The sequence below is a fragment of the Spea bombifrons genome, chromosome 5, assembly GCF_027358695.1.
Source record: "Spea bombifrons isolate aSpeBom1 chromosome 5, aSpeBom1.2.pri, whole genome shotgun sequence".
Lineage (NCBI taxonomy): Eukaryota > Metazoa > Chordata > Amphibia > Anura > Pelobatidae > Spea > Spea bombifrons.
In genome coordinates this window covers 38,494,072-38,514,673 of record NC_071091.1, presented here as the reverse complement: position 1 = coordinate 38,514,673, position 20,602 = coordinate 38,494,072, and the positions used below count along the sequence as shown (strand labels likewise).

At 39.8% G+C, this 20,602-nt stretch overlaps 29 non-coding genes across 29 annotated transcripts; 10 read left to right on the top strand and 19 right to left on the bottom strand.

Annotated features, from left to right (window-relative positions):
• Window positions 1-142: 142 nt before the first annotated feature.
• Window positions 143-229, bottom strand: TRNAR-UCU (transfer RNA arginine (anticodon UCU)). Its single transcript is given in 2 exon segments — window positions 143-178; window positions 193-229. It is a non-coding gene; the product is annotated as a tRNA-Arg (tRNA).
• A 247-nt stretch (window positions 230-476) lies between these two features.
• On the top strand, window positions 477-549 carry TRNAR-UCG (transfer RNA arginine (anticodon UCG)). The gene has a single exon. It is a non-coding gene; the product is annotated as a tRNA-Arg (tRNA).
• A 767-nt stretch (window positions 550-1,316) lies between these two features.
• TRNAL-CAA (transfer RNA leucine (anticodon CAA)) lies at window positions 1,317-1,426 on the bottom strand. The gene is made up of 2 exons: window positions 1,389-1,426; window positions 1,317-1,362 (listed from the first exon to the last, which is right to left on the bottom strand). It is a non-coding gene; the product is annotated as a tRNA-Leu (tRNA).
• A 917-nt stretch (window positions 1,427-2,343) lies between these two features.
• TRNAR-UCU (transfer RNA arginine (anticodon UCU)) lies at window positions 2,344-2,430 on the bottom strand. The gene is given in 2 exon segments: window positions 2,344-2,379; window positions 2,394-2,430. It is a non-coding gene; the product is annotated as a tRNA-Arg (tRNA).
• Window positions 2,431-2,677: 247 nt separating this feature from the next.
• On the top strand, window positions 2,678-2,750 carry TRNAR-UCG (transfer RNA arginine (anticodon UCG)). Its single transcript has one exon. It is a non-coding gene; the product is annotated as a tRNA-Arg (tRNA).
• Window positions 2,751-3,517: 767 nt separating this feature from the next.
• Window positions 3,518-3,627, bottom strand: TRNAL-CAA (transfer RNA leucine (anticodon CAA)). Its single transcript has 2 exons — window positions 3,590-3,627; window positions 3,518-3,563 (listed from the first exon to the last, which is right to left on the bottom strand). It is a non-coding gene; the product is annotated as a tRNA-Leu (tRNA).
• Window positions 3,628-4,545: 918 nt separating this feature from the next.
• Window positions 4,546-4,632, bottom strand: TRNAR-UCU (transfer RNA arginine (anticodon UCU)). The gene is given in 2 exon segments: window positions 4,546-4,581; window positions 4,596-4,632. It is a non-coding gene; the product is annotated as a tRNA-Arg (tRNA).
• A 247-nt stretch (window positions 4,633-4,879) lies between these two features.
• TRNAR-UCG (transfer RNA arginine (anticodon UCG)) lies at window positions 4,880-4,952 on the top strand. Its single transcript has one exon. It is a non-coding gene; the product is annotated as a tRNA-Arg (tRNA).
• Window positions 4,953-5,719: 767 nt separating this feature from the next.
• On the bottom strand, window positions 5,720-5,829 carry TRNAL-CAA (transfer RNA leucine (anticodon CAA)). Its single transcript has 2 exons — window positions 5,792-5,829; window positions 5,720-5,765 (listed from the first exon to the last, which is right to left on the bottom strand). It is a non-coding gene; the product is annotated as a tRNA-Leu (tRNA).
• A 917-nt stretch (window positions 5,830-6,746) lies between these two features.
• On the bottom strand, window positions 6,747-6,833 carry TRNAR-UCU (transfer RNA arginine (anticodon UCU)). The gene is given in 2 exon segments: window positions 6,747-6,782; window positions 6,797-6,833. It is a non-coding gene; the product is annotated as a tRNA-Arg (tRNA).
• A 247-nt stretch (window positions 6,834-7,080) lies between these two features.
• Window positions 7,081-7,153, top strand: TRNAR-UCG (transfer RNA arginine (anticodon UCG)). Its single transcript has one exon. It is a non-coding gene; the product is annotated as a tRNA-Arg (tRNA).
• Window positions 7,154-7,920: 767 nt separating this feature from the next.
• TRNAL-CAA (transfer RNA leucine (anticodon CAA)) lies at window positions 7,921-8,030 on the bottom strand. The gene is made up of 2 exons: window positions 7,993-8,030; window positions 7,921-7,966 (listed from the first exon to the last, which is right to left on the bottom strand). It is a non-coding gene; the product is annotated as a tRNA-Leu (tRNA).
• A 918-nt stretch (window positions 8,031-8,948) lies between these two features.
• TRNAR-UCU (transfer RNA arginine (anticodon UCU)) lies at window positions 8,949-9,035 on the bottom strand. The gene is given in 2 exon segments: window positions 8,949-8,984; window positions 8,999-9,035. It is a non-coding gene; the product is annotated as a tRNA-Arg (tRNA).
• A 247-nt stretch (window positions 9,036-9,282) lies between these two features.
• On the top strand, window positions 9,283-9,355 carry TRNAR-UCG (transfer RNA arginine (anticodon UCG)). The gene has a single exon. It is a non-coding gene; the product is annotated as a tRNA-Arg (tRNA).
• Window positions 9,356-10,122: 767 nt separating this feature from the next.
• TRNAL-CAA (transfer RNA leucine (anticodon CAA)) lies at window positions 10,123-10,232 on the bottom strand. The gene is made up of 2 exons: window positions 10,195-10,232; window positions 10,123-10,168 (listed from the first exon to the last, which is right to left on the bottom strand). It is a non-coding gene; the product is annotated as a tRNA-Leu (tRNA).
• A 918-nt stretch (window positions 10,233-11,150) lies between these two features.
• Window positions 11,151-11,237, bottom strand: TRNAR-UCU (transfer RNA arginine (anticodon UCU)). The gene is given in 2 exon segments: window positions 11,151-11,186; window positions 11,201-11,237. It is a non-coding gene; the product is annotated as a tRNA-Arg (tRNA).
• Window positions 11,238-11,484: 247 nt separating this feature from the next.
• Window positions 11,485-11,557, top strand: TRNAR-UCG (transfer RNA arginine (anticodon UCG)). Its single transcript has one exon. It is a non-coding gene; the product is annotated as a tRNA-Arg (tRNA).
• Window positions 11,558-12,324: 767 nt separating this feature from the next.
• On the bottom strand, window positions 12,325-12,434 carry TRNAL-CAA (transfer RNA leucine (anticodon CAA)). The gene is made up of 2 exons: window positions 12,397-12,434; window positions 12,325-12,370 (listed from the first exon to the last, which is right to left on the bottom strand). It is a non-coding gene; the product is annotated as a tRNA-Leu (tRNA).
• A 918-nt stretch (window positions 12,435-13,352) lies between these two features.
• Window positions 13,353-13,439, bottom strand: TRNAR-UCU (transfer RNA arginine (anticodon UCU)). The gene is given in 2 exon segments: window positions 13,353-13,388; window positions 13,403-13,439. It is a non-coding gene; the product is annotated as a tRNA-Arg (tRNA).
• Window positions 13,440-13,686: 247 nt separating this feature from the next.
• Window positions 13,687-13,759, top strand: TRNAR-UCG (transfer RNA arginine (anticodon UCG)). Its single transcript has one exon. It is a non-coding gene; the product is annotated as a tRNA-Arg (tRNA).
• A 767-nt stretch (window positions 13,760-14,526) lies between these two features.
• Window positions 14,527-14,636, bottom strand: TRNAL-CAA (transfer RNA leucine (anticodon CAA)). The gene is made up of 2 exons: window positions 14,599-14,636; window positions 14,527-14,572 (listed from the first exon to the last, which is right to left on the bottom strand). It is a non-coding gene; the product is annotated as a tRNA-Leu (tRNA).
• A 918-nt stretch (window positions 14,637-15,554) lies between these two features.
• On the bottom strand, window positions 15,555-15,641 carry TRNAR-UCU (transfer RNA arginine (anticodon UCU)). The gene is given in 2 exon segments: window positions 15,555-15,590; window positions 15,605-15,641. It is a non-coding gene; the product is annotated as a tRNA-Arg (tRNA).
• A 247-nt stretch (window positions 15,642-15,888) lies between these two features.
• Window positions 15,889-15,961, top strand: TRNAR-UCG (transfer RNA arginine (anticodon UCG)). The gene has a single exon. It is a non-coding gene; the product is annotated as a tRNA-Arg (tRNA).
• A 767-nt stretch (window positions 15,962-16,728) lies between these two features.
• Window positions 16,729-16,838, bottom strand: TRNAL-CAA (transfer RNA leucine (anticodon CAA)). Its single transcript has 2 exons — window positions 16,801-16,838; window positions 16,729-16,774 (listed from the first exon to the last, which is right to left on the bottom strand). It is a non-coding gene; the product is annotated as a tRNA-Leu (tRNA).
• Window positions 16,839-17,756: 918 nt separating this feature from the next.
• Window positions 17,757-17,843, bottom strand: TRNAR-UCU (transfer RNA arginine (anticodon UCU)). The gene is given in 2 exon segments: window positions 17,757-17,792; window positions 17,807-17,843. It is a non-coding gene; the product is annotated as a tRNA-Arg (tRNA).
• A 247-nt stretch (window positions 17,844-18,090) lies between these two features.
• Window positions 18,091-18,163, top strand: TRNAR-UCG (transfer RNA arginine (anticodon UCG)). Its single transcript has one exon. It is a non-coding gene; the product is annotated as a tRNA-Arg (tRNA).
• Window positions 18,164-18,930: 767 nt separating this feature from the next.
• On the bottom strand, window positions 18,931-19,040 carry TRNAL-CAA (transfer RNA leucine (anticodon CAA)). The gene is made up of 2 exons: window positions 19,003-19,040; window positions 18,931-18,976 (listed from the first exon to the last, which is right to left on the bottom strand). It is a non-coding gene; the product is annotated as a tRNA-Leu (tRNA).
• A 918-nt stretch (window positions 19,041-19,958) lies between these two features.
• TRNAR-UCU (transfer RNA arginine (anticodon UCU)) lies at window positions 19,959-20,045 on the bottom strand. Its single transcript is given in 2 exon segments — window positions 19,959-19,994; window positions 20,009-20,045. It is a non-coding gene; the product is annotated as a tRNA-Arg (tRNA).
• Window positions 20,046-20,292: 247 nt separating this feature from the next.
• Window positions 20,293-20,365, top strand: TRNAR-UCG (transfer RNA arginine (anticodon UCG)). Its single transcript has one exon. It is a non-coding gene; the product is annotated as a tRNA-Arg (tRNA).
• Window positions 20,366-20,602: the final 237 nt, after the last annotated feature.

Sequence of the window (20,602 nt, the reverse complement as noted above, 5' to 3'; positions counted from 1 at the left end):
TCAATTAAAATCTGTCAGATTAAGATCTGTCAATTGTATTTCAGAAATTTTTCAGAGTGGATATTGCAATTTTTCCATGTGTGGATATTGCAACTTATAACTAAACAAGAACATCAAATGCAGTCAACCACTGGAAAAACCACGACTCTGGTGGGACTCGAACCCACAACCTTTGAATGCCTTGACAAGTGCTAGAAGTCCAATGCGCTATCCATTGCGCCACAGAGCCTACATATGCAAGACGCAGACGTCATGAAACCACCTATCTGACTCACGCATAATCCTTCGTACATAGATGTTTCAAATGCATTAGTCGTTTCTGTGTCCTACGTTTGTCTGCATGTTCTTAATTAACATCAGTCAGAGGAAGGACAGTGGTCATAAAAAGCATATTGTGGCATGTGAAGTAAAGGAAATATAGTTATGTTTCTCTATGAGAAACGTATCCACACATTCTTTCGCAAACTTTGCATGCAGACCGCGTGGCCTAATGGATAAGGCGTCTGACTTCGGATCAGAAGATTGAGGGTTCGAGTCCCTTCGTGGTCGGAGATGCCGGAGGTTTGGCTTTGTTGTTCTTTAGAGTTCTTCCATATCAATGAATGTCAGGCAAGTGGAAACTAAGATTTCAACAGTTTCTTTCCATGTTACGTGTCACCCAAGATATTTAGTCCCTCTTGGTATGAAAGGCAGACATGTCAAAACTAAGATTTCAAGTGTTGATTGCCATATGATCATAACCATATCTTGGCCTACAAGGTACCTCTACGGATAGTGCGTTGTTGCGAGATTTGATTAAATCAAAGTTGTCTGCAATTTACTCTTTCAAAAACTTTGAACAAACGTAAATTCTTTTTCCAACTATTGTTATGAAGACTTTGGCTCAAAGCGGCTCCATAAGAGTCACAGGCACCCTTGATTTCCTGTTGTACACTTTCTTATCTCTTTCCCCCAAGAAATCTATGTGACAGCTATTGGAAAGTATCTACACCTGGGTCGTTATTTTCACCTCTTTCGGTATGTCTTCTCTGCGAAGTGCGGAATAAGACTCTTGTGTTTTGTCAAGACCTCGTGGCCTAATGGGTAAGGTGTCTGACTTTGGATGGGAAGATTGAGGGTTTGAGTTGTCTTGAGGTTGCTGGTGGTTTAGATCCCCAGGTTACTGTTCTTTTGAGTCTAGAGATTGTACATTGCTGTCTTATGTTATGAAATCAATGTCTTCTGCAATGTACTCTTTCAACGCTTAAATTCAATCTTGGATTCTTTCTCAAAAAAATGTTGAATTAAACGAAGCTCAAAGCACAAAAGAAGATGACTGTCAGAAGTGGGATTCGAACCAACGCCTCCGCATGGAGACCAGAAGACCCTCACAGAGAGAAGATTGCATTCTTGAGTCTGGCGCCTTAGACCACTCGGCCATCCTGACAAGCTACAGCAGCTAAGAAAGAAGATATTTTTTTACATGGTTTCAAGGCAAGGGACTAGCTCGTAGGGGACCTTTTGCCATTGCATTGGTTTAAAGTGGCTTCATTAGAGTCACAGGGCAAGCAGACTTGAGATCCTGCATATGAAGGCTAAGATTTCACATGTGTTTTTTGATGTGCCATATGACCACCATACTTATCGCCCTCTGGGCATGCAGGGTTCTTCGACATATTGTGTGTTACCAACACCTTTAATGAAATCAAAGTTGATTGCGATGTACTGTTTCAAACACTTAAAGGCAAACTTTAATTCTTTCTCCAACTATTGTTATGAAGACTTTGGCTCCAAGTGGCTCCATAAGAGTCACAGGGCACCCTTGATTTTCTGTTGTACATTTCCTAATCTTTTTGCCCAAAGAAATCTATGTGATCATCCTTTGTATAATGTGCCACAGGGCCCACTACTGAAACACATTTCACACTAGAGTAAAATCTGTCAATTGTATTACAGACATTTTTCAGAGACAATTTGTGGATATTGCAACCTAAAACTAAACAAGCACATCAAATGCAGTCAACCACTGGAAAAAAAAACGATTCTAGTGGGACTCGAACCCACAACCTTTGAATATTGGCATTATTTTCGCATCAAAATTTTAATCTTACAAACGGAGCGCTAAACTGCTTTCCACACTTGTGTTAAATCGTTCTATTGTTTCAGATTACCATAATTTCTCACAGACAAATTGTGGATATTTGGAATTACAATTTAATCAGTCAATTAAAATCTGTCAGATTAAGATCTGTCAATTGTATTTCAGAAATTTTTCAGAGTGGATATTGCAATTTTTCCATGTGTGGATATTGCAACTTATAACTAAACAAGAACATCAAATGCAGTCAACCACTGGAAAAACCACGACTCTGGTGGGACTCGAACCCACAACCTTTGAATGCCTTGACAAGTGCTAGAAGTCCAATGCGCTATCCATTGCGCCACAGAGCCTACATATGCAAGACGCAGACGTCATGAAACCACCTATCTGACTCACGCATAATCCTTCGTACATAGATGTTTCAAATGCATTAGTCGTTTCTGTGTCCTACGTTTGTCTGCATGTTCTTAATTAACATCAGTCAGAGGAAGGACAGTGGTCATAAAAAGCATATTGTGGCATGTGAAGTAAAGGAAATATAGTTATGTTTCTCTATGAGAAACGTATCCACACATTCTTTCGCAAACTTTGCATGCAGACCGCGTGGCCTAATGGATAAGGCGTCTGACTTCGGATCAGAAGATTGAGGGTTCGAGTCCCTTCGTGGTCGGAGATGCCGGAGGTTTGGTTTTGTTGTTCTTTAGAGTTCTTCCATATCAATGAATGTCAGGCAAGTGGAAACTAAGATTTCAACAGTTTCTTTCCATGTTACGTGTCACCCAAGATATTTAGTCCCTCTTGGTATGAAAGGCAGACATGTCAAAACTAAGATTTCAAGTGTTGATTGCCATATGATCATAACCATATCTTGGCCTACAAGGTACCTCTACGGATAGTGCGTTGTTGCGAGATTTGATTAAATCAAAGTTGTCTGCAATTTACTCTTTCAAAAACTTTGAACAAACGTAAATTCTTTTTCCAACTATTGTTATGAAGACTTTGGCTCAAAGCGGCTCCATAAGAGTCACAGGCACCCTTGATTTCCTGTTGTACACTTTCTTATCTCTTTCCCCCAAGAAATCTATGTGACAGCTATTGGAAAGTATCTACACCTGGGTCGTTATTTTCACCTCTTTCGGTATGTCTTCTCTGCGAAGTGCGGAATAAGACTCTTGTGTTTTGTCAAGACCTCGTGGCCTAATGGGTAAGGTGTCTGACTTTGGATGGGAAGTTTGAGGATTTGAGTTGTCTTGAGGTTGCTGGTGGTTTAGATCCCCAGGTTACTGTTCTTTTGAGTCTAGAGATTGTACATTGCTGTCTTATGTTATGAAATCAATGTCTTCTGCAATGTACTCTTTCAACGCTTAAATTCAATCTTGGATTCTTTCTCAAAAAAATGTTGAATTAAACGAAGCTCAAAGCACAAAAGAAGATGACTGTCAGAAGTGGGATTTGAACCCACACCTCCGCATGGAGACCAGAAGACCCTCACAGAGAGAAGATTGCATTCTTGAGTCTGGCGCCTTAGACCACTCGGCCATCCTGACAAGCTACAGCTGCTAAGAAAGAAGATATTTTTTTACATGGTTTCAAGGCAAGGGACTAGCTCGTAGGGGACCTTTTGCCATTGCATTGGTTTAAAGTGGCTTCATTAGAGTCACAGGGTAAGCAGACTTGAGATCCTGCATATGAAGGCTAAGATTTCACATGTGTTTTTTGATGTGCCATATGACCACCATACTTATCGCCCTCTGGGCATGCAGGGTTCTTCGACATATTGTGTGTTACCAACACCTTTAATGAAATCAAAGTTGATTGCGATGTACTGTTTCAAACACTTAAAGGCAAACTTTAATTCTTTCTCCAACTATTGTTATGAAGACTTTGGCTCCAAGTGGCTCCATAAGAGTCACAGGGCACCCTTGATTTTCTGTTGTACATTTCCTAATCTTTTTGCCCAAAGAAATCTATGTGATCATCCTTTGTATAATGTGCCACAGGGCCCACTACTGAAACACATTTCACACTAGAGTAAAATCTGTCAATTGTATTACAGACATTTTTCAGAGACAATTTGTGGATATTGCAACCTAAAACTAAACAAGCACATCAAATGCAGTCAACCACTGGAAAAAAAACACGATTCTAGTGGGACTCGAACCCACAACCTTTGAATATTGGCATTATTTTCGCATCAAAATTTTAATCTTACAAACGGAGCGCTAAACTGCTTTCCACACTTGTGTTAAATCGTTCTATTGTTTCAGATTACCATAATTTCTCACAGACAAATTGTGGATATTTGGAATTACAATTTAATCAGTCAATTAAAATCTGTCAGATTAAGATCTGTCAATTGTATTTCAGAAATTTTTCAGAGTGGATATTGCAATTTTTCCATGTGTGGATATTGCAACTTATAACTAAACAAGAACATCAAATGCAGTCAACCACTGGAAAAACCACGACTCTGGTGGGACTCGAACCCACAACCTTTGAATGCCTTGACAAGTGCTAGAAGTCCAATGCGCTATCCATTGAGCCACAGAGCCTACATATGCAAGATGAGGACGTCATGAAACCACCTATCTGACTCACGCATAATCCTTCGTACATAGATGTTTCAAATGCATTAGTCGTTTCTGTGTCCTACGTTTGTCTGCATGTTCTTAATTAACATCAGTCAGAGGAAGGACAGTGGTCATAAAAAGCATATTGTGGCATGTGAAGTAAAGGAAATATAGTTATGTTTCTCTATGAGAAACGTATCCACACATTCTTTCGCAAACTTTGCATGCAGACCGCGTGGCCTAATGGATAAGGCGTCTGACTTCGGATCAGAAGATTGAGGGTTCGAGTCCCTTCGTGGTCGGAGATGCCGGAGGTTTGGTTTTGTTGTTCTTTAGAGTTCTTCCATATCAATGAATGTCAGGCAAGTGGAAACTAAGATTTCAACAGTTTCTTTCCATGTTACGTGTCACCCAAGATATTTAGTCCCTCTTGGTATGAAAGGCAGACATGTCAAAACTAAGATTTCAAGTGTTGATTGCCATATGATCATAACCATATCTTGGCCTACAAGGTACCTCTACGGATAGTGCGTTGTTGCGAGATTTGATTAAATCAAAGTTGTCTGCAATTTACTCTTTCAAAAACTTTGAACAAACGTAAATTCTTTTTCCAACTATTGTTATGAAGACTTTGGCTCAAAGCGGCTCCATAACAGTCACAGGCACCCTTGATTTCATGTTGTACACTTTCTTATCTCTTTCCCCCAAGAAATCTATGTGACAGCTATTGGAAAGTATCTACACCTGGGTCGTTATTTTCACCTCTTTCGGTATGTCTTCTCTGCGAAGTGCGGAACAAGACTCTTGTGTTTTGTCAAGACCTCGTGGCCTAATGGGTAAAGTGTCTGACTTTGGATGGGGAGTTTGAGGATTTGAGTTGTCTTGAGGTTGCTGGTGGTTTAGATCCCCAGGTTACTGTTCTTTTGAGTCTAGAGATTGTACATTGCTGTCTTATGTTATGAAATTAATGTCTTCTGCAATGTACTCTTTCAACGCTTAAATTCAATCTTGGATTCTTTCTCAAAAAAATGTTGAATTAAACGAAGCTCAAAGCACAAAAGAAGATGACTGTCAGAAGTGGGATTTGAACCAACGCCTCCGCATGGAGACCAGAAGACCCTCACAGAGAGAAGATTGCATTCTTGAGTCTGGCGCCTTAGACCACTCGGCCATCCTGACAAGCTACAGCAGCTAAGAAAGAAGATATTTTTTTACATGGTTTCAAGGCAAGGGACTAGCTCGTAGGGGACCTTTTGCCATTGCATTGGTTTAAAGTGGCTTCATTAGAGTCACAGGGCAAGCAGACTTGAGATCCTGCATATGAAGGCTAAGATTTCACATGTGTTTTTTGATGTGCCATATGACCACCATACTTATCGCCCTCTGGGCATGCAGGGTTCTTCGACATATTGTGTGTTACCAACACCTTTAATGAAATCAAAGTTGATTGCGATGTACTGTTTCAAACACTTAAAGGCAAACTTTAATTCTTTCTCCAACTATTGTTATGAAGACTTTGGCTCCAAGTGGCTCCATAAGAGTCACAGGGCACCCTTGATTTTCTGTTGTACATTTCCTAATCTTTTTGCCCAAAGAAATCTATGTGATCATCCTTTGTATAATGTGCCACAGGGCCCACTACTGAAACACATTTCACACTAGAGTAAAATCTGTCAATTGTATTACAGACATTTTTCAGAGACAATTTGTGGATATTGCAACCTAAAACTAAACAAGCACATCAAATGCAGTCAACCACTGGAAAAAAAAACGATTCTAGTGGGACTCGAACCCACAACCTTTGAATATTGGCATTATTTTCGCATCAAAATTTTAATCTTACAAACGGAGCGCTAAACTGCTTTCCACACTTGTGTTAAATCGTTCTATTGTTTCAGATTACCATAATTTCTCACAGACAAATTGTGGATATTTGGAATTACAATTTAATCAGTCAATTAAAATCTGTCAGATTAAGATCTGTCAATTGTATTTCAGAAATTTTTCAGAGTGGATATTGCAATTTTTCCATGTGTGGATATTGCAACTTATAACTAAACAAGAACATCAAATGCAGTCAACCACTGGAAAAACCACGACTCTGGTGGGACTCGAACCCACAACCTTTGAATGCCTTGACAAGTGCTAGAAGTCCAATGCGCGATCCATTGCGCCACAGAGCCTACATATGCAAGACGCAGACGTCATGAAACCACCTATCTGACTCACGCATAATCCTTCGTACATAGATGTTTCAAATGCATTAGTCGTTTCTGTGTCCTACGTTTGTCTGCATGTTCTTAATTAACATCAGTCAGAGGAAGGACAGTGGTCATAAAAAGCATATTGTGGCATGTGAAGTAAAGGAAATATAGTTATGTTTCTCTATGAGAAACGTATCCACACATTCTTTCGCAAACTTTGCATGCAGACCGCGTGGCCTAATGGATAAGGCGTCTGACTTCGGATCAGAAGATTGAGGGTTCGAGTCCCTTCGTGGTCGGAGATGCCGGAGGTTTGGTTTTGTTGTTCTTTAGAGTTCTTCCATATCAATGAATGTCAGGCAAGTGGAAACTAAGATTTCAACAGTTTCTTTCCATGTTACGTGTCACCCAAGATATTTAGTCCCTCTTGGTATGAAAGGCAGACATGTCAAAACTAAGATTTCAAGTGTTGATTGCCATATGATCATAACCATATATTGGCCTACAAGGTACCTCTACGGATAGTGCGTTGTTGCGAGATTTGATTAAATCAAAGTTGTCTGCAATTTACTCTTTCAAAAACTTTGAACAAACGTAAATTCTTTTTCCAACTATTGTTATGAAGACTTTGGCTCAAAGCGGCTCCATAAGAGTCACAGGCACCCTTGATTTCCTGTTGTACACTTTCTTATCTCTTTCCCCCAAGAAATCTATGTGACAGCTATTGGAAAGTATCTACACCTGGGTCGTTATTTTCACCTCTTTCGGTATGTCTTCTCTGCGAAGTGCGGAATAAGACTCTTGTGTTTTGTTAAGACCTTGTGGTCTAATGGGTAAGGTGTCTGACTTTGGATGGGAAGTTTGAGGATTTGAGTTGTCTTGAGGTTGCTGGTGGTTTAGATCCCCAGGTTACTGTTCTTTTGAGTCTAGAGATTGTACATTGCTGTCTTATGTTATGAAATCAATGTCTTCTGCAATGTACTCTTTCAACGCTTAAATTCAATCTTGGATTCTTTCTCAAAAAAATGTTGAATTAAACGAAGCTCAAAGCACAAAAGAAGATGACTGTCAGAAGTGGGATTTGAACCCACGCCTCCGCATGGAGACCAGAAGACCCTCACAGAGAGAAGATTGCATTCTTGAGTCTGGCGCCTTAGACCACTCGGCCATCCTGACAAGCTACAGCTGCTAAGAAAGAAGATATTTTTTTACATGGTTTCAAGGCAAGGGACTAGCTCGTAGGGGACCTTTTGCCATTGCATTGGTTTAAAGTGGCTTCATTAGAGTCACAGGGTAAGCAGACTTGAGATCCTGCATATGAAGGCTAAGATTTCACATGTGTTTTTTGATGTGCCATATGACCACCATACTTATCGCCCTCTGGGCATGCAGGGTTCTTCGACATATTGTGTGTTACCAACACCTTTAATGAAATCAAAGTTGATTGCGATGTACTGTTTCAAACACTTAAAGGCAAACTTTAATTCTTTCTCCAACTATTGTTAAGAAGACTTTGGCTCCAAGTGGCTCCATAAGAGTCACAGGGCACCCTTGATTTTCTGTTGTACATTTCCTAATCTTTTTGCCCAAAGAAATCTATGTGATCATCCTTTGTATAATGTGCCACAGGGCCCACTACTGAAACACATTTCACACTAGAGTAAAATCTGTCAATTGTATTACAGACATTTTTCAGAGACAATTTGTGGATATTGCAACCTAAAACTAAATAAGCACATCAAATGCAGTCAACCACTGGAAAAAAAACACGATTCTAGTGGGACTCGAACCCACAACCTTTGAATATTGGCATTATTTTCGCATCAAAATTTTAATCTTACAAACGGAGCGCTAAACTGCTTTCCACACTTGTGTTAAATCGTTCTATTGTTTCAGATTACCATAATTTCTCACAGACAAATTGTGGATATTTGGAATTACAATTTAATCAGTCAATTAAAATCTGTCAGATTAAGATCTGTCAATTGTATTTCAGAAATTTTTCAGAGTGGATATTGCAATTTTTCCATGTGTGGATATTGCAACTTATAACTAAACAAGAACATCAAATGCAGTCAACCACTGGAAAAACCACAACTCTGGTGGGACTCGAACCCACAACCTTTAAATGCCTCGACAAGTGCTAGAAGTCCAATGCGCTATCCATTGCGCCACAGAGCCTACATATGCAAGACGCAGACGTCATGAAACCACCTATCTGACTCACGCATAATCCTTCGTACATAGATGTTTCAAATGCATTAGTCGTTTCTGTGTCCTACGTTTGTCTGCATGTTCTTAATTAACATCAGTCAGAGGAAGGACAGTGGTCATAAAAAGCATATTGTGGCATGTGAAGTAAAGGAAATATAGTTATGTTTCTCTATGAGAAACGTATCCACACATTCTTTCGCAAACTTTGCATGCAGACCGCGTGGCCTAATGGATAAGGCGTCTGACTTCGGATCAGAAGATTGAGGGTTCGAGTCCCTTCGTGGTCGGAGATGCCGGAGGTTTGGTTTTGTTGTTCTTTAGAGTTCTTCCATATCAATGAATGTCAGGCAAGTGGAAACTAAGATTTCAACAGTTTCTTTCCATGTTACGTGTCACCCAAGATATTTAGTCCCTCTTGGTATGAAAGGCAGACATGTCAAAACTAAGATTTCAAGTGTTGATTGCCATATGATCATAACCATATCTTGGCCTACAAGGTACCTCTACGGATAGTGCGTTGTTGCGAGATTTGATTAAATCAAAGTTGTCTGCAATTTACTCTTTCAAAAACTTTGAACAAACGTAAATTCTTTTTCCAACTATTGTTATGAAGACTTTGGCTCAAAGCGGCTCCATAAGAGTCACAGGCACCCTTGATTTCCTGTTGTACACTTTCTTATCTCTTTCCCCCAAGAAATCTATGTGACAGCTATTGGAAAGTATCTACACCTGGGTCGTTATTTTCACCTCTTTCGGTATGTCTTCTCTGCGAAGTGCGGAACAAGACTCTTGTGTTTTGTCAAGACCTCGTGGCCTAATGGGTAAGGTGTCTGACTTTGGATGGGAAGTTTGAGGATTTGAGTTGTCTTGAGGTTGCTGGTGGTTTAGATCCCCAGGTTACTGTTCTTTTGAGTCTAGAGATTGTACATTGCTGTCTTATGTTATGAAATCAATGTCTTCTGCAATGTACTCTTTCAACGCTTAAATTCAATCTTGGATTCTTTCTCAAAAAAATGTTGAATTAAACGAAGCTCAAAGCACAAAAGAAGATGACTGTCAGAAGTGGGATTTGAACCCACGCCTCCGCATGGAGACCAGAAGATCCTCACAGAGAGAAGATTGCATTCTTGAGTCTGGCGCCTTAGACCACTCGGCCATCCTGACAAGCTACAGCAGCTAAGAAAGAAGATAATTTTTTACATGGTTTCAAGGCAAGGGACTAGCTCGTAGGGGACCTTTTGCCATTGCATTGGTTTAAAGTGGCTTCATTAGAGTCACAGGGTAAGCAGACTTGAGATCCTGCATATGAAGGCTAAGATTTCACATGTGTTTTTTGATGTGCCATATGACCACCATACTTATCGCCCTCTGGGCATGCAGGGTTCTTCGACATATTGTGTGTTACCAACACCTTTAATGAAATCAAAGTTGATTGCGATGTACTGTTTCAAACACTTAAAGGCAAACTTTAATTCTTTCTCCAACTATTGTTATGAAGACTTTGGCTCCAAGTGGCTCCATAAGAGTCACAGGGCACCCTTGATTTTCTGTTGTACATTTCCTAATCTTTTTGCCCAAAGAAATCTATGTGATCATCCTTTGTATAATGTGCCACAGGGCCCACTACTGAAACACATTTCACACTAGAGTAAAATCTGTCAATTGTATTACAGACATTTTTCAGAGACAATTTGTGGATATTGCAACCTAAAACTAAACAAGCACATCAAATGCAGTCAACCACTGGAAAAAAAACACGATTCTAGTGGGACTCGAACCCACAACCTTTGAATATTGGCATTATTTTCGCATCAAAATTTTAATCTTACAAACGGAGCGCTAAACTGCTTTCCACACTTGTGTTAAATCGTTCTATTGTTTCAGATTACCATAATTTCTCACAGACAAATTGTGGATATTTGGAATTACAATTTAATCAGTCAATTAAAATCTGTCAGATTAAGATCTGTCAATTGTATTTCAGAAATTTTTCAGAGTGGATATTGCAATTTTTCCATGTGTGGATATTGCAACTTATAACTAAACAAGAACATCAAATGCAGTCAACCACTGGAAAAACCACGACTCTGGTGGGACTCGAACCCACAACCTTTGAATGCCTTGACAAGTGCTAGAAGTCCAATGCGCTATCCATTGCGCCACAGAGCCTACATATGCAAGACGCAGACGTCATGAAACCACCTATCTGACTCACGCATAATCCTTCGTACATAGATGTTTCAAATGCATTAGTCGTTTCTGTATCCTACGTTTGTCTGCATGTTCTTAATTAACATCAGTCAGAGGAAGGACAGTGGTCATAAAAAGCATATTGTGGCATGTGAAGTAAAGGAAATATAGTTATGTTTCTCTATGAGAAACGTATCCACACATTCTTTCGCAAACTTTGCATGCAGACCGCGTGGCCTAATGGATAAGGCGTCTGACTTCGGATCAGAAGATTGAGGGTTCGAGTCCCTTCGTGGTCGGAGATGCCGGAGGTTTGGTTTTGTTGTTCTTTAGAGTTCTTCCATATCAATGAATGTCAGGCAAGTGGAAACTAAGATTTCAACAGTTTCTTTCCATGTTACGTGTCACCCAAGATATTTAGTCCCTCTTGGTATGAAAGGCAGACATGTCAAAACTAAGATTTCAAGTGTTGATTGCCATATGATCATAACCATATCTTGGCCTACAAGGTACCTCTACGGATAGTGCGTTGTTGCGAGATTTGATTAAATCAAAGTTGTCTGCAATTTACTCTTTCAAAAACTTTGAACAAACGTAAATTCTTTTTCCAACTATTGTTATGAAGACTTTGGCTCAAAGCGGCTCCATAAGAGTCACAGGCACCCTTGATTTCCTGTTGTACACTTTCTTATCTCTTTCCCCCAAGAAATCTATGTGACAGCTATTGGAAAGTATCTACACCTGGGTCGTTATTTTCACCTCTTTCGGTATGTCTTCTCTGCGAAGTGCGGAATAAGACTCTTGTGTTTTGTCAAGACCTCGTGGCCTAATGGGTAAGGTGTCTGACTTTGGATGGGAAGTTTGAGGATTTGAGTTGTCTTGAGGTTGCTGGTGGTTTAGATCCCCAGGTTACTGTTCTTTTGAGTCTAGAGATTGTACATTGCTGTCTTATGTTATGAAATCAATGTCTTCTGCAATGTACTCTTTCAACGCTTAAATTCAATCTTGGATTCTTTCTCAAAAAAATGTTGAATTAAACGAAGCTCAAAGCACAAAAGTAGATGACTGTCAGAAGTGGGATTTGAACCCACGCCTCCGCATGGAGACCAGAAGACCCTCACAGAGAGAAGATTGCATTCTTGAGTCTGGCGCCTTAGACCACTCGGCCATCCTGACAAGCTACAGCTGCTAAGAAAGAAGATATTTTTTTACATGGTTTCAAGGCAAGGGACTAGCTCGTAGGGGACCTTTTGCCATTGCATTGGTTTAAAGTGGCTTCATTAGAGTCACAGGGTAAGCAGACTTGAGATCCTGCATATGAAGGCTAAGATTTCACATGTGTTTTTTGATGTGCCATATGACCACCATACTTATCGCCCTCTGGGCATGCAGGGTTCTTCGACATATTGTGTGTTACCAACACCTTTAATGAAATCAAAGTTGATTGCGATGTACTGTTTCAAACACTTAAAGGCAAACTTTAATTCTTTCTCCAACTATTGTTATGAAGACTTTGGCTCCAAGTGGCTCCATAAGAGTCACAGGGCACCCTTGATTTTCTGTTGTACATTTCCTAATCTTTTTGCCCAAAGAAATCTATGTGATCATCCTTTGTATAATGTGCCACAGGGCCCACTACTGAAACACATTTCACACTAGAGTAAAATCTGTCAATTGTATTACAGACATTTTTCAGAGACAATTTGTGGATATTGCAACCTAAAACTAAACAAGCACATCAAATGCAGTCAACCACTGGAAAAAAAACACGATTCTAGTGGGACTCGAACCCACAACCTTTGAATATTGGCATTATTTTCGCATCAAAATTTTAATCTTACAAACGGAGCGCTAAACTGCTTTCCACACTTGTGTTAAATCGTTCTATTGTTTCAGATTACCATAATTTCTCACAGACAAATTGTGGATATTTGGAATTACAATTTAATCAGTCAATTAAAATCTGTCAGATTAAGATCTGTCAATTGTATTTCAGAAATTTTTCAGAGTGGATATTGCAATTTTTCCATGTGTGGATATTGCAACTTATAACTAAACAAGAACATCAAATGCAGTCAACCACTGGAAAAACCACGACTCTGGTGGGACTCGAACCCACAACCTTTGAATGCCTTGACAAGTGCTAGAAGTCCAATGCGCTATCCATTGCGCCACAGAGCCTACATATGCAAGACGCAGACGTCATGAAACCACCTATCTGACTCACGCATAATCCTTCGTACATAGATGTTTCAAATGCATTAGTCGTTTCTGTGTCCTACGTTTGTCTGCATGTTCTTAATTAACATCAGTCAGAGGAAGGACAGTGGTCATAAAAAGCATATTGTGGCATGTGAAGTAAAGGAAATATAGTTATGTTTCTCTATGAGAAACGTATCCACACATTCTTTCGCAAACTTTGCATGCAGACCGCGTGGCCTAATGGATAAGGCGTCTGACTTCGGATCAGAAGATTGAGGGTTCGAGTCCCTTCGTGGTCGGAGATGCCGGAGGTTTGGTTTTGTTGTTCTTTAGAGTTCTTCCATATCAATGAATGTCAGGCAAGTGGAAACTAAGATTTCAACAGTTTCTTTCCATGTTACGTGTCACCCAAGATATTTAGTCCCTCTTGGTATGAAAGGCAGACATGTCAAAACTAAGATTTCAAGTGTTGATTGCCATATGATCATAACCCTATCTTGGCCTACAAGGTACCTCTACGGATAGTGCGTTGTTGCGAGATTTGATTAAATCAAAGTTGTCTGCAATTTACTCTTTCAAAAACTTTGAACAAACGTAAATTCTTTTTCCAACTATTGTTATGAAGACTTTGGCTCAAAGCAGCTCCATAAGAGTCACAGGCACCCTTGATTTCCTGTTGTACACTTTCTTATCTCTTTCCCCCAAGAAATCTATGTGACAGCTATTGGAAAGTATCTACACCTGGGTCGTTATTTTCACCTCTTTCGGTATGTCTTCTCTGCGAAGTGCGGAATAAGACTCTTGTGTTTTGTCAAGACCTCGTGGCCTAATGGGTAAGGTGTCTGACTTTGGATGGGAGGATTGAGGATTTGAGTTGTCTTGAGGTTGCTGGTGGTTTAGATCCCCAGGTTACTGTTCTTTTGAGTCTAGAGATTGTACATTGCTGTCTTATGTTATGAAATCAATGTCTTCTGCAATGTACTCTTTCAACGCTTAAATTCAATCTTGGATTCTTTCTCAAAAAAATGTTGAATTAAACGAAGCTCAAAGCACAAAAGAAGATTACTGTCAGAAGTGGGATTTGAACCCACACCTCCGCATGGAGACCAGAAGACCCTCACAGAGAGAAGATTGCATTCTTGAGTCTGGCGCCTTAGACCACTCGGCCATCCTGACAAGCTACAGCTGCTAAGAAAGAAGATATTTTTTTACATGGTTTCAAGGCAAGGGACTAGCTCGTAGGGGACCTTTTGCCATTGCATTGGTTTAAAGTGGCTTCATTAGAGTCACAGGGTAAGCAGACTTGAGATCCTGCATATGAAGGCTAAGATTTCACATGTGTTTTTTGATGTGCCATATGACCACCATACTTATCGCCCTCTGGGCATGCAGGGTTCTTCGACATATTGTGTGTTACCAACACCTTTAATGAAATCAAAGTTGATTGCGATGTACTGTTTCAAACACTTAAAGGCAAACTTTAATTCTTTCTCCAACTATTGTTATGAAGACTTTGGCTCCAAGTGGCTCCATAAGAGTCACAGGGCACCCTTGATTTTCTGTTGTACATTTCCTAATCTTTTTGCCCAAAGAAATCTATGTGATCATCCTTTGTATAATGTGCCACAGGGCCCACTACTGAAACACATTTCACACTAGAGTAAAATCTGTCAATTGTATTACAGACATTTTTCAGAGACAATTTGTGGATATTGCAACCTAAAACTAAACAAGCACATCAAATGCAGTCAACCACTGGAAAAAAAACACGATTCTAGTGGGACTCGAACCCACAACCTTTGAATATTGGCATTATTTTCGCATCAAAATTTTAATCTTACAAACGGAGCGCTAAACTGCTTTCCACACTTGTGTTAAATCGTTCTATTGTTTCAGATTACCATAATTTCTCACAGACAAATTGTGGATATTTGGAATTACAATTTAATCAGTCAATTAAAATCTGTCAGATTAAGATCTGTCAATTGTATTTCAGAAATTTTTCAGAGTGGATATTGCAATTTTTCCATGTGTGGATATTGCAACTTATAACTAAACAAGAACATCAAATGCAGTCAACCACTGGAAAAACCACGACTCTGGTGGGACTCGAACCCACAACCTTTGAATGCCTTGACAAGTGCTAGAAGTCCAATGCGCTATCCATTGCGCCACAGAGCCTACACATGCAAGACGCAGACGTCATGAAACCACCTATCTGACTCACGCATAATCCTTCGTACATAGATGTTTCAAATGCATTAGTCGTTTCTGTGTCCTACGTTTGTCTGCATGTTCTTAATTAACATCAGTCAGAGGAAGGACAGTGGTCATAAAAAGCATATTGTGGCATGTGAAGTAAAGGAAATATAGTTATGTTTCTCTATGAGAAACGTATCCACACATTCTTTCGCAAACTTTGCATGCAGACCGCGTGGCCTAATGGATAAGGCGTCTGACTTCGGATCAGAAGATTGAGGGTTCGAGTCCCTTCGTGGTCGGAGATGCCGGAGGTTTGGTTTTGTTGTTCTTTAGAGTTCTTCCACATCAATGAATGTCAGGCAAGTGGAAACTAAGATTTCAACAGTTTCTTTCCATGTTACGTGTCACCCAAGATATTTAGTCCCTCTTGGTATGAAAGGCAGACATGTCAAAACTAAGATTTCAAGTGTTGATTGCCATATGATCATAACCATATCTTGGCCTACAAGGTACCTCTACGGATAGTGCGTTGTTGCGAGATTTGATTAAATCAAAGTTGTCTGCAATTTACTCTTTCAAAAACTTTGAACAAACGTAAATTCTTTTTCCAACTATTGTTATGAAGACTTTGGCTCAAAGCGGCTCCATAAGAGTCACAGGCACCCTTGATTTCCTGTTGTACACTTTCTTATCTCTTTCCCCCAAGAAATCTATGTGACAGCTATTGGAAAGTATCTACACCTGGGTCGTTATTTTCACCTCTTTCGGTATGTCTTCTCTGCGAAGTGCGGAATAAGACTCTTGTGTTTTGTCAAGACCTCGTGGCCTAATGGGTAAGGTGTCTGACTTTGGCTGGGAAGTTTGAGGATTTGAGTTGTCTTGAGGTTGCTGGTGGTTTAGATCCCCAGGTTACTGTTCTTTTGAGTCTAGAGATTGTACATTGCTGTCTTATGTTATGAAATCAATGTCTTCTGCAATGTACTCTTTCAACGCTTAAATTCAATCTTGGATTCTTTCTCAAAAAAATGTTGAATTAAACGAAGCTCAAAGCACAAAAGTAGATGACTGTCAGAAGTGGGATTTGAACCCACGCCTCCGCATGGAGACCAGAAGACCCTCACAGAGAGAAGATTGCATTCTTGAGTCTGGCGCCTTAGACCACTCGGCCATCCTGACAAGCTACAGCTGCTAAGAAAGAAGATATTTTTTTACATGGTTTCAAGGCAAGGGACTAGCTCGTAGGGGACCTTTTGCCATTGCATTGGTTTAAAGTGGCTTCATTAGAGTCACAGGGTAAGCAGACTTGAGATCCTGCATATGAAGGCTAAGATTTCACATGTGTTTTTTGATGTGCCATATGACCACCATACTTATCGCCCTCTGGGCATGCAGGGTTCTTCGACATATTGTGTGTTACCAACACCTTTAATGAAATCAAAGTTGATTGCGATGTACTGTTTCAAACACTTAAAGGCAAACTTTAATTCTTTCTCCAACTATTGTTATGAAGACTTTGGCTCCAAGTGGCTCCATAAGAGTCACAGGGCACCCTTGATTTTCTGTTGTACATTTCCTAATCTTTTTGCCCAAAGAAATCTATGTGATCATCCTTTGTATAATGTGCCACAGGGCCCACTACTGAAACACATTTCACACTAGAGTAAAATCTGTCAATTGTATTACAGACATTTTTCAGAGACAATTTGTGGATATTGCAACCTAAAACTAAACAAGCACATCAAATGCAGTCAACCACTGGAAAAAAAACACGATTCTAGTGGGACTCGAACCCACAACCTTTGAATATTGGCATTATTTTCGCATCAAAATTTTAATCTTACAAACGGAGCGCTAAACTGCTTTCCACACTTGTGTTAAATCGTTCTATTGTTTCAGATTACCATAATTTCTCACAGACAAATTGTGGATATTTGGAATTACAATTTAATCAGTCAATTAAAATCTGTCAGATTAAGATCTGTCAATTGTATTTCAGAAATTTTTCAGAGTGGATATTGCAATTTTTCCATGTGTGGATATTGCAACTTATAACTAAACAAGAACATCAAATGCAGTCAACCACTGGAAAAACCACGACTCTGGTGGGACTCGAACCCACAACCTTTGAATGCCTTGACAAGTGCTAGAAGTCCAATGCGCTATCCATTGAGCCACAGAGCCTACATATGCAAGATGAAGACGTCATGAAACCACCTATCTGACTCACGCATAATCCTTCGTACATAGATGTTTCAAATGCATTAGTCGTTTCTGTGTCCTACGTTTGTCTGCATGTTCTTAATTAACATCAGTCAGAGGAAGGACAGTGGTCATAAAAAGCATATTGTGGCATGTGAAGTAAAGGAAATATAGTTATGTTTCTCTATGAGAAACGTATCCACACATTCTTTCGCAAACTTTGCATGCAGACCGCGTGGCCTAATGGATAAGGCGTCTGACTTCGGATCAGAAGATTGAGGGTTCGAGTCCCTTCGTGGTCGGAGATGCCGGAGGTTTGGTTTTGTTGTTCTTTAGAGTTCTTCCATATCAATGAATGTCAGGCAAGTGGAAACTAAGATTTCAACAGTTTCTTTCCATGTTACGTGTCACCCAAGATATTTAGTCCCTCTTGGTATGAAAGGCAGACATGTCAAAACTAAGATTTCAAGTGTTGATTGCCATATGATCATAACCATATCTTGGCCTACAAGGTACCTCTACGGATAGTGCGTTGTTGCGAGATTTGATTAAATCAAAGTTGTCTGCAATTTACTCTTTCAAAAACTTTGAACAAACGTAAATTCTTTTTCCAACTATTGTTATGAAGACTTTGGCTCAAAGCGGCTCCATAACAGTCACAGGCACCCTTGATTTCATGTTGTACACTTTCTTATCTCTTTCCCCCAAGAAATCTATGTGACAGCTATTGGAAAGTATCTACACCTGGGTCGTTATTTTCACCTCTTTCGGTATGTCTTCTCTGCGAAGTGCGGAACAAGACTCTTGTGTTTTGTCAAGACCTCGTGGCCTAATGGGTAAAGTGTCTGACTTTGGATGGGAAGTTTGAGGATTTGAGTTGTCTTGAGGTTGCTGGTGGTTTAGATCCCCAGGTTACTGTTCTTTTGAGTCTAGAGATTGTACATTGCTGTCTTATGTTATGAAATTAATGTCTTCTGCAATGTACTCTTTCAACGCTTAAATTCAATCTTGGATTCTTTCTCAAAAAAATGTTGAATTAAACGAAGCTCAAAGCACAAAAGAAGATTACTGTCAGAAGTGGGATTTGAACCCACGCCTCTGCATGGAGACCAGAAGACCCTCACAGAGAGAAGATTGCATTCTTGAGTCTGGCGCCTTAGACCACTCGGCCATCCTGACAAGCTACAGCTGCTAAGAAAGAAGATATTTTTTTACATGGTTTCAAGGCAAGGGACTAGCTCGTAGGGGACCTTTTGCCATTGCATTGGTTTAAAGTGGCTTCATTAGAGTCACAGGGTAAGCAGACTTGAGATCCTGCATATGAAGGCTAAGATTTCACATGTGTTTTTTGATGTGCCATATGACCACCATACTTATCGCCCTCTGGGCATGCAGGGTTCTTCGACATATTGTGTGTTACCAACACCTTTAATGAAATCAAAGTTGATTGCGATTTACTGTTTCAAACACTTAAAGGCAAACTTTAATTCTTTCTCCAACTATTGTTATGAAGACTTTGGCTCCAAGTGGCTCCATAAGAGTCACAGGGCACCCTTGATTTTCTGTTGTACATTTCCTAATCTTTTTGCCCAAAGAAATCTATGTGATCATCCTTTGTATAATGTGCCACAGGGCCCACTACTGAAACACATTTCACACTAGAGTAAAATCTGTCAATTGTATTACAGACATTTTTCAGAGACAATTTGTGGATATTGCAACCTAAAACTAAACAAGCACATCAAATGCAGTCAACCACTGGAAAAAAAACACGATTCTAGTGGGACTCGAACCCACAACCTTTGAATATTGGCATTATTTTCGCATCAAAATTTTAATCTTACAAACGGAGCGCTAAACTGCTTTCCACACTTGTGTTAAATCGTTCTATTGTTTCAGATTACCATAATTTCTCACAGACAAATTGTGGATATTTGGAATTACAATTTAATCAGTCAATTAAAATCTGTCAGATTAAGATCTGTCAATTGTATTTCAGAAATTTTTCAGAGTGGATATTGCAATTTTTCCATGTGTGGATATTGCAACTTATAACTAAACAAGAACATCAAATGCAGTCAACCACTGGAAAAACCACGACTCTGGTGGGACTCAAACCCACAACTTTTGAATGCCTTGACAAGTGCTAGAAGTCCAACGCGCTATCCATTGCGCCACAGAGCCTACATATGCAAGAAGCAGACGTCATGAAACCACCTATCTGACTCACGCATAATCCTTCGTACATAGATGTTTCAAATGCATTAGTCGTTTCTGTGTCCTACGTTTGTCTGCATGTTCTTAATTAACATCAGTCAGAGGAAGGACAGTGGTCATAAAAAGCATATTGTGGCATGTGAAGTAAAGGAAATATAGTTATGTTTCTCTATAAGAAACGTATCCACACATTCTTTCGCAAACTTTGCATGCAGACCGCGTGGCCTAATGGATAAGGCGTCTGACTTCGGATCAGAAGATTGAGGGTTCGAGTTCCTTTGTGGTCGGAGATGCCGGAGGTTTGGTTTTGTTGTTCTTTAGAGTTCTTCCATATCAATGAATGTCAGGCAAGTGGAAACTAAGATTTCAACAGTTTCTTTCCATGTTACGTGTCACCCAAGATATTAAGTCCCTCTTGGTATGAAAGGCAGACATGTCAAAACTAAGATTTCAAGTGTTGATTGCCATATGATCATAACCCTATCTTGGCCTACAAGGTACCTCTACGGATAGTGCGTTGTTGC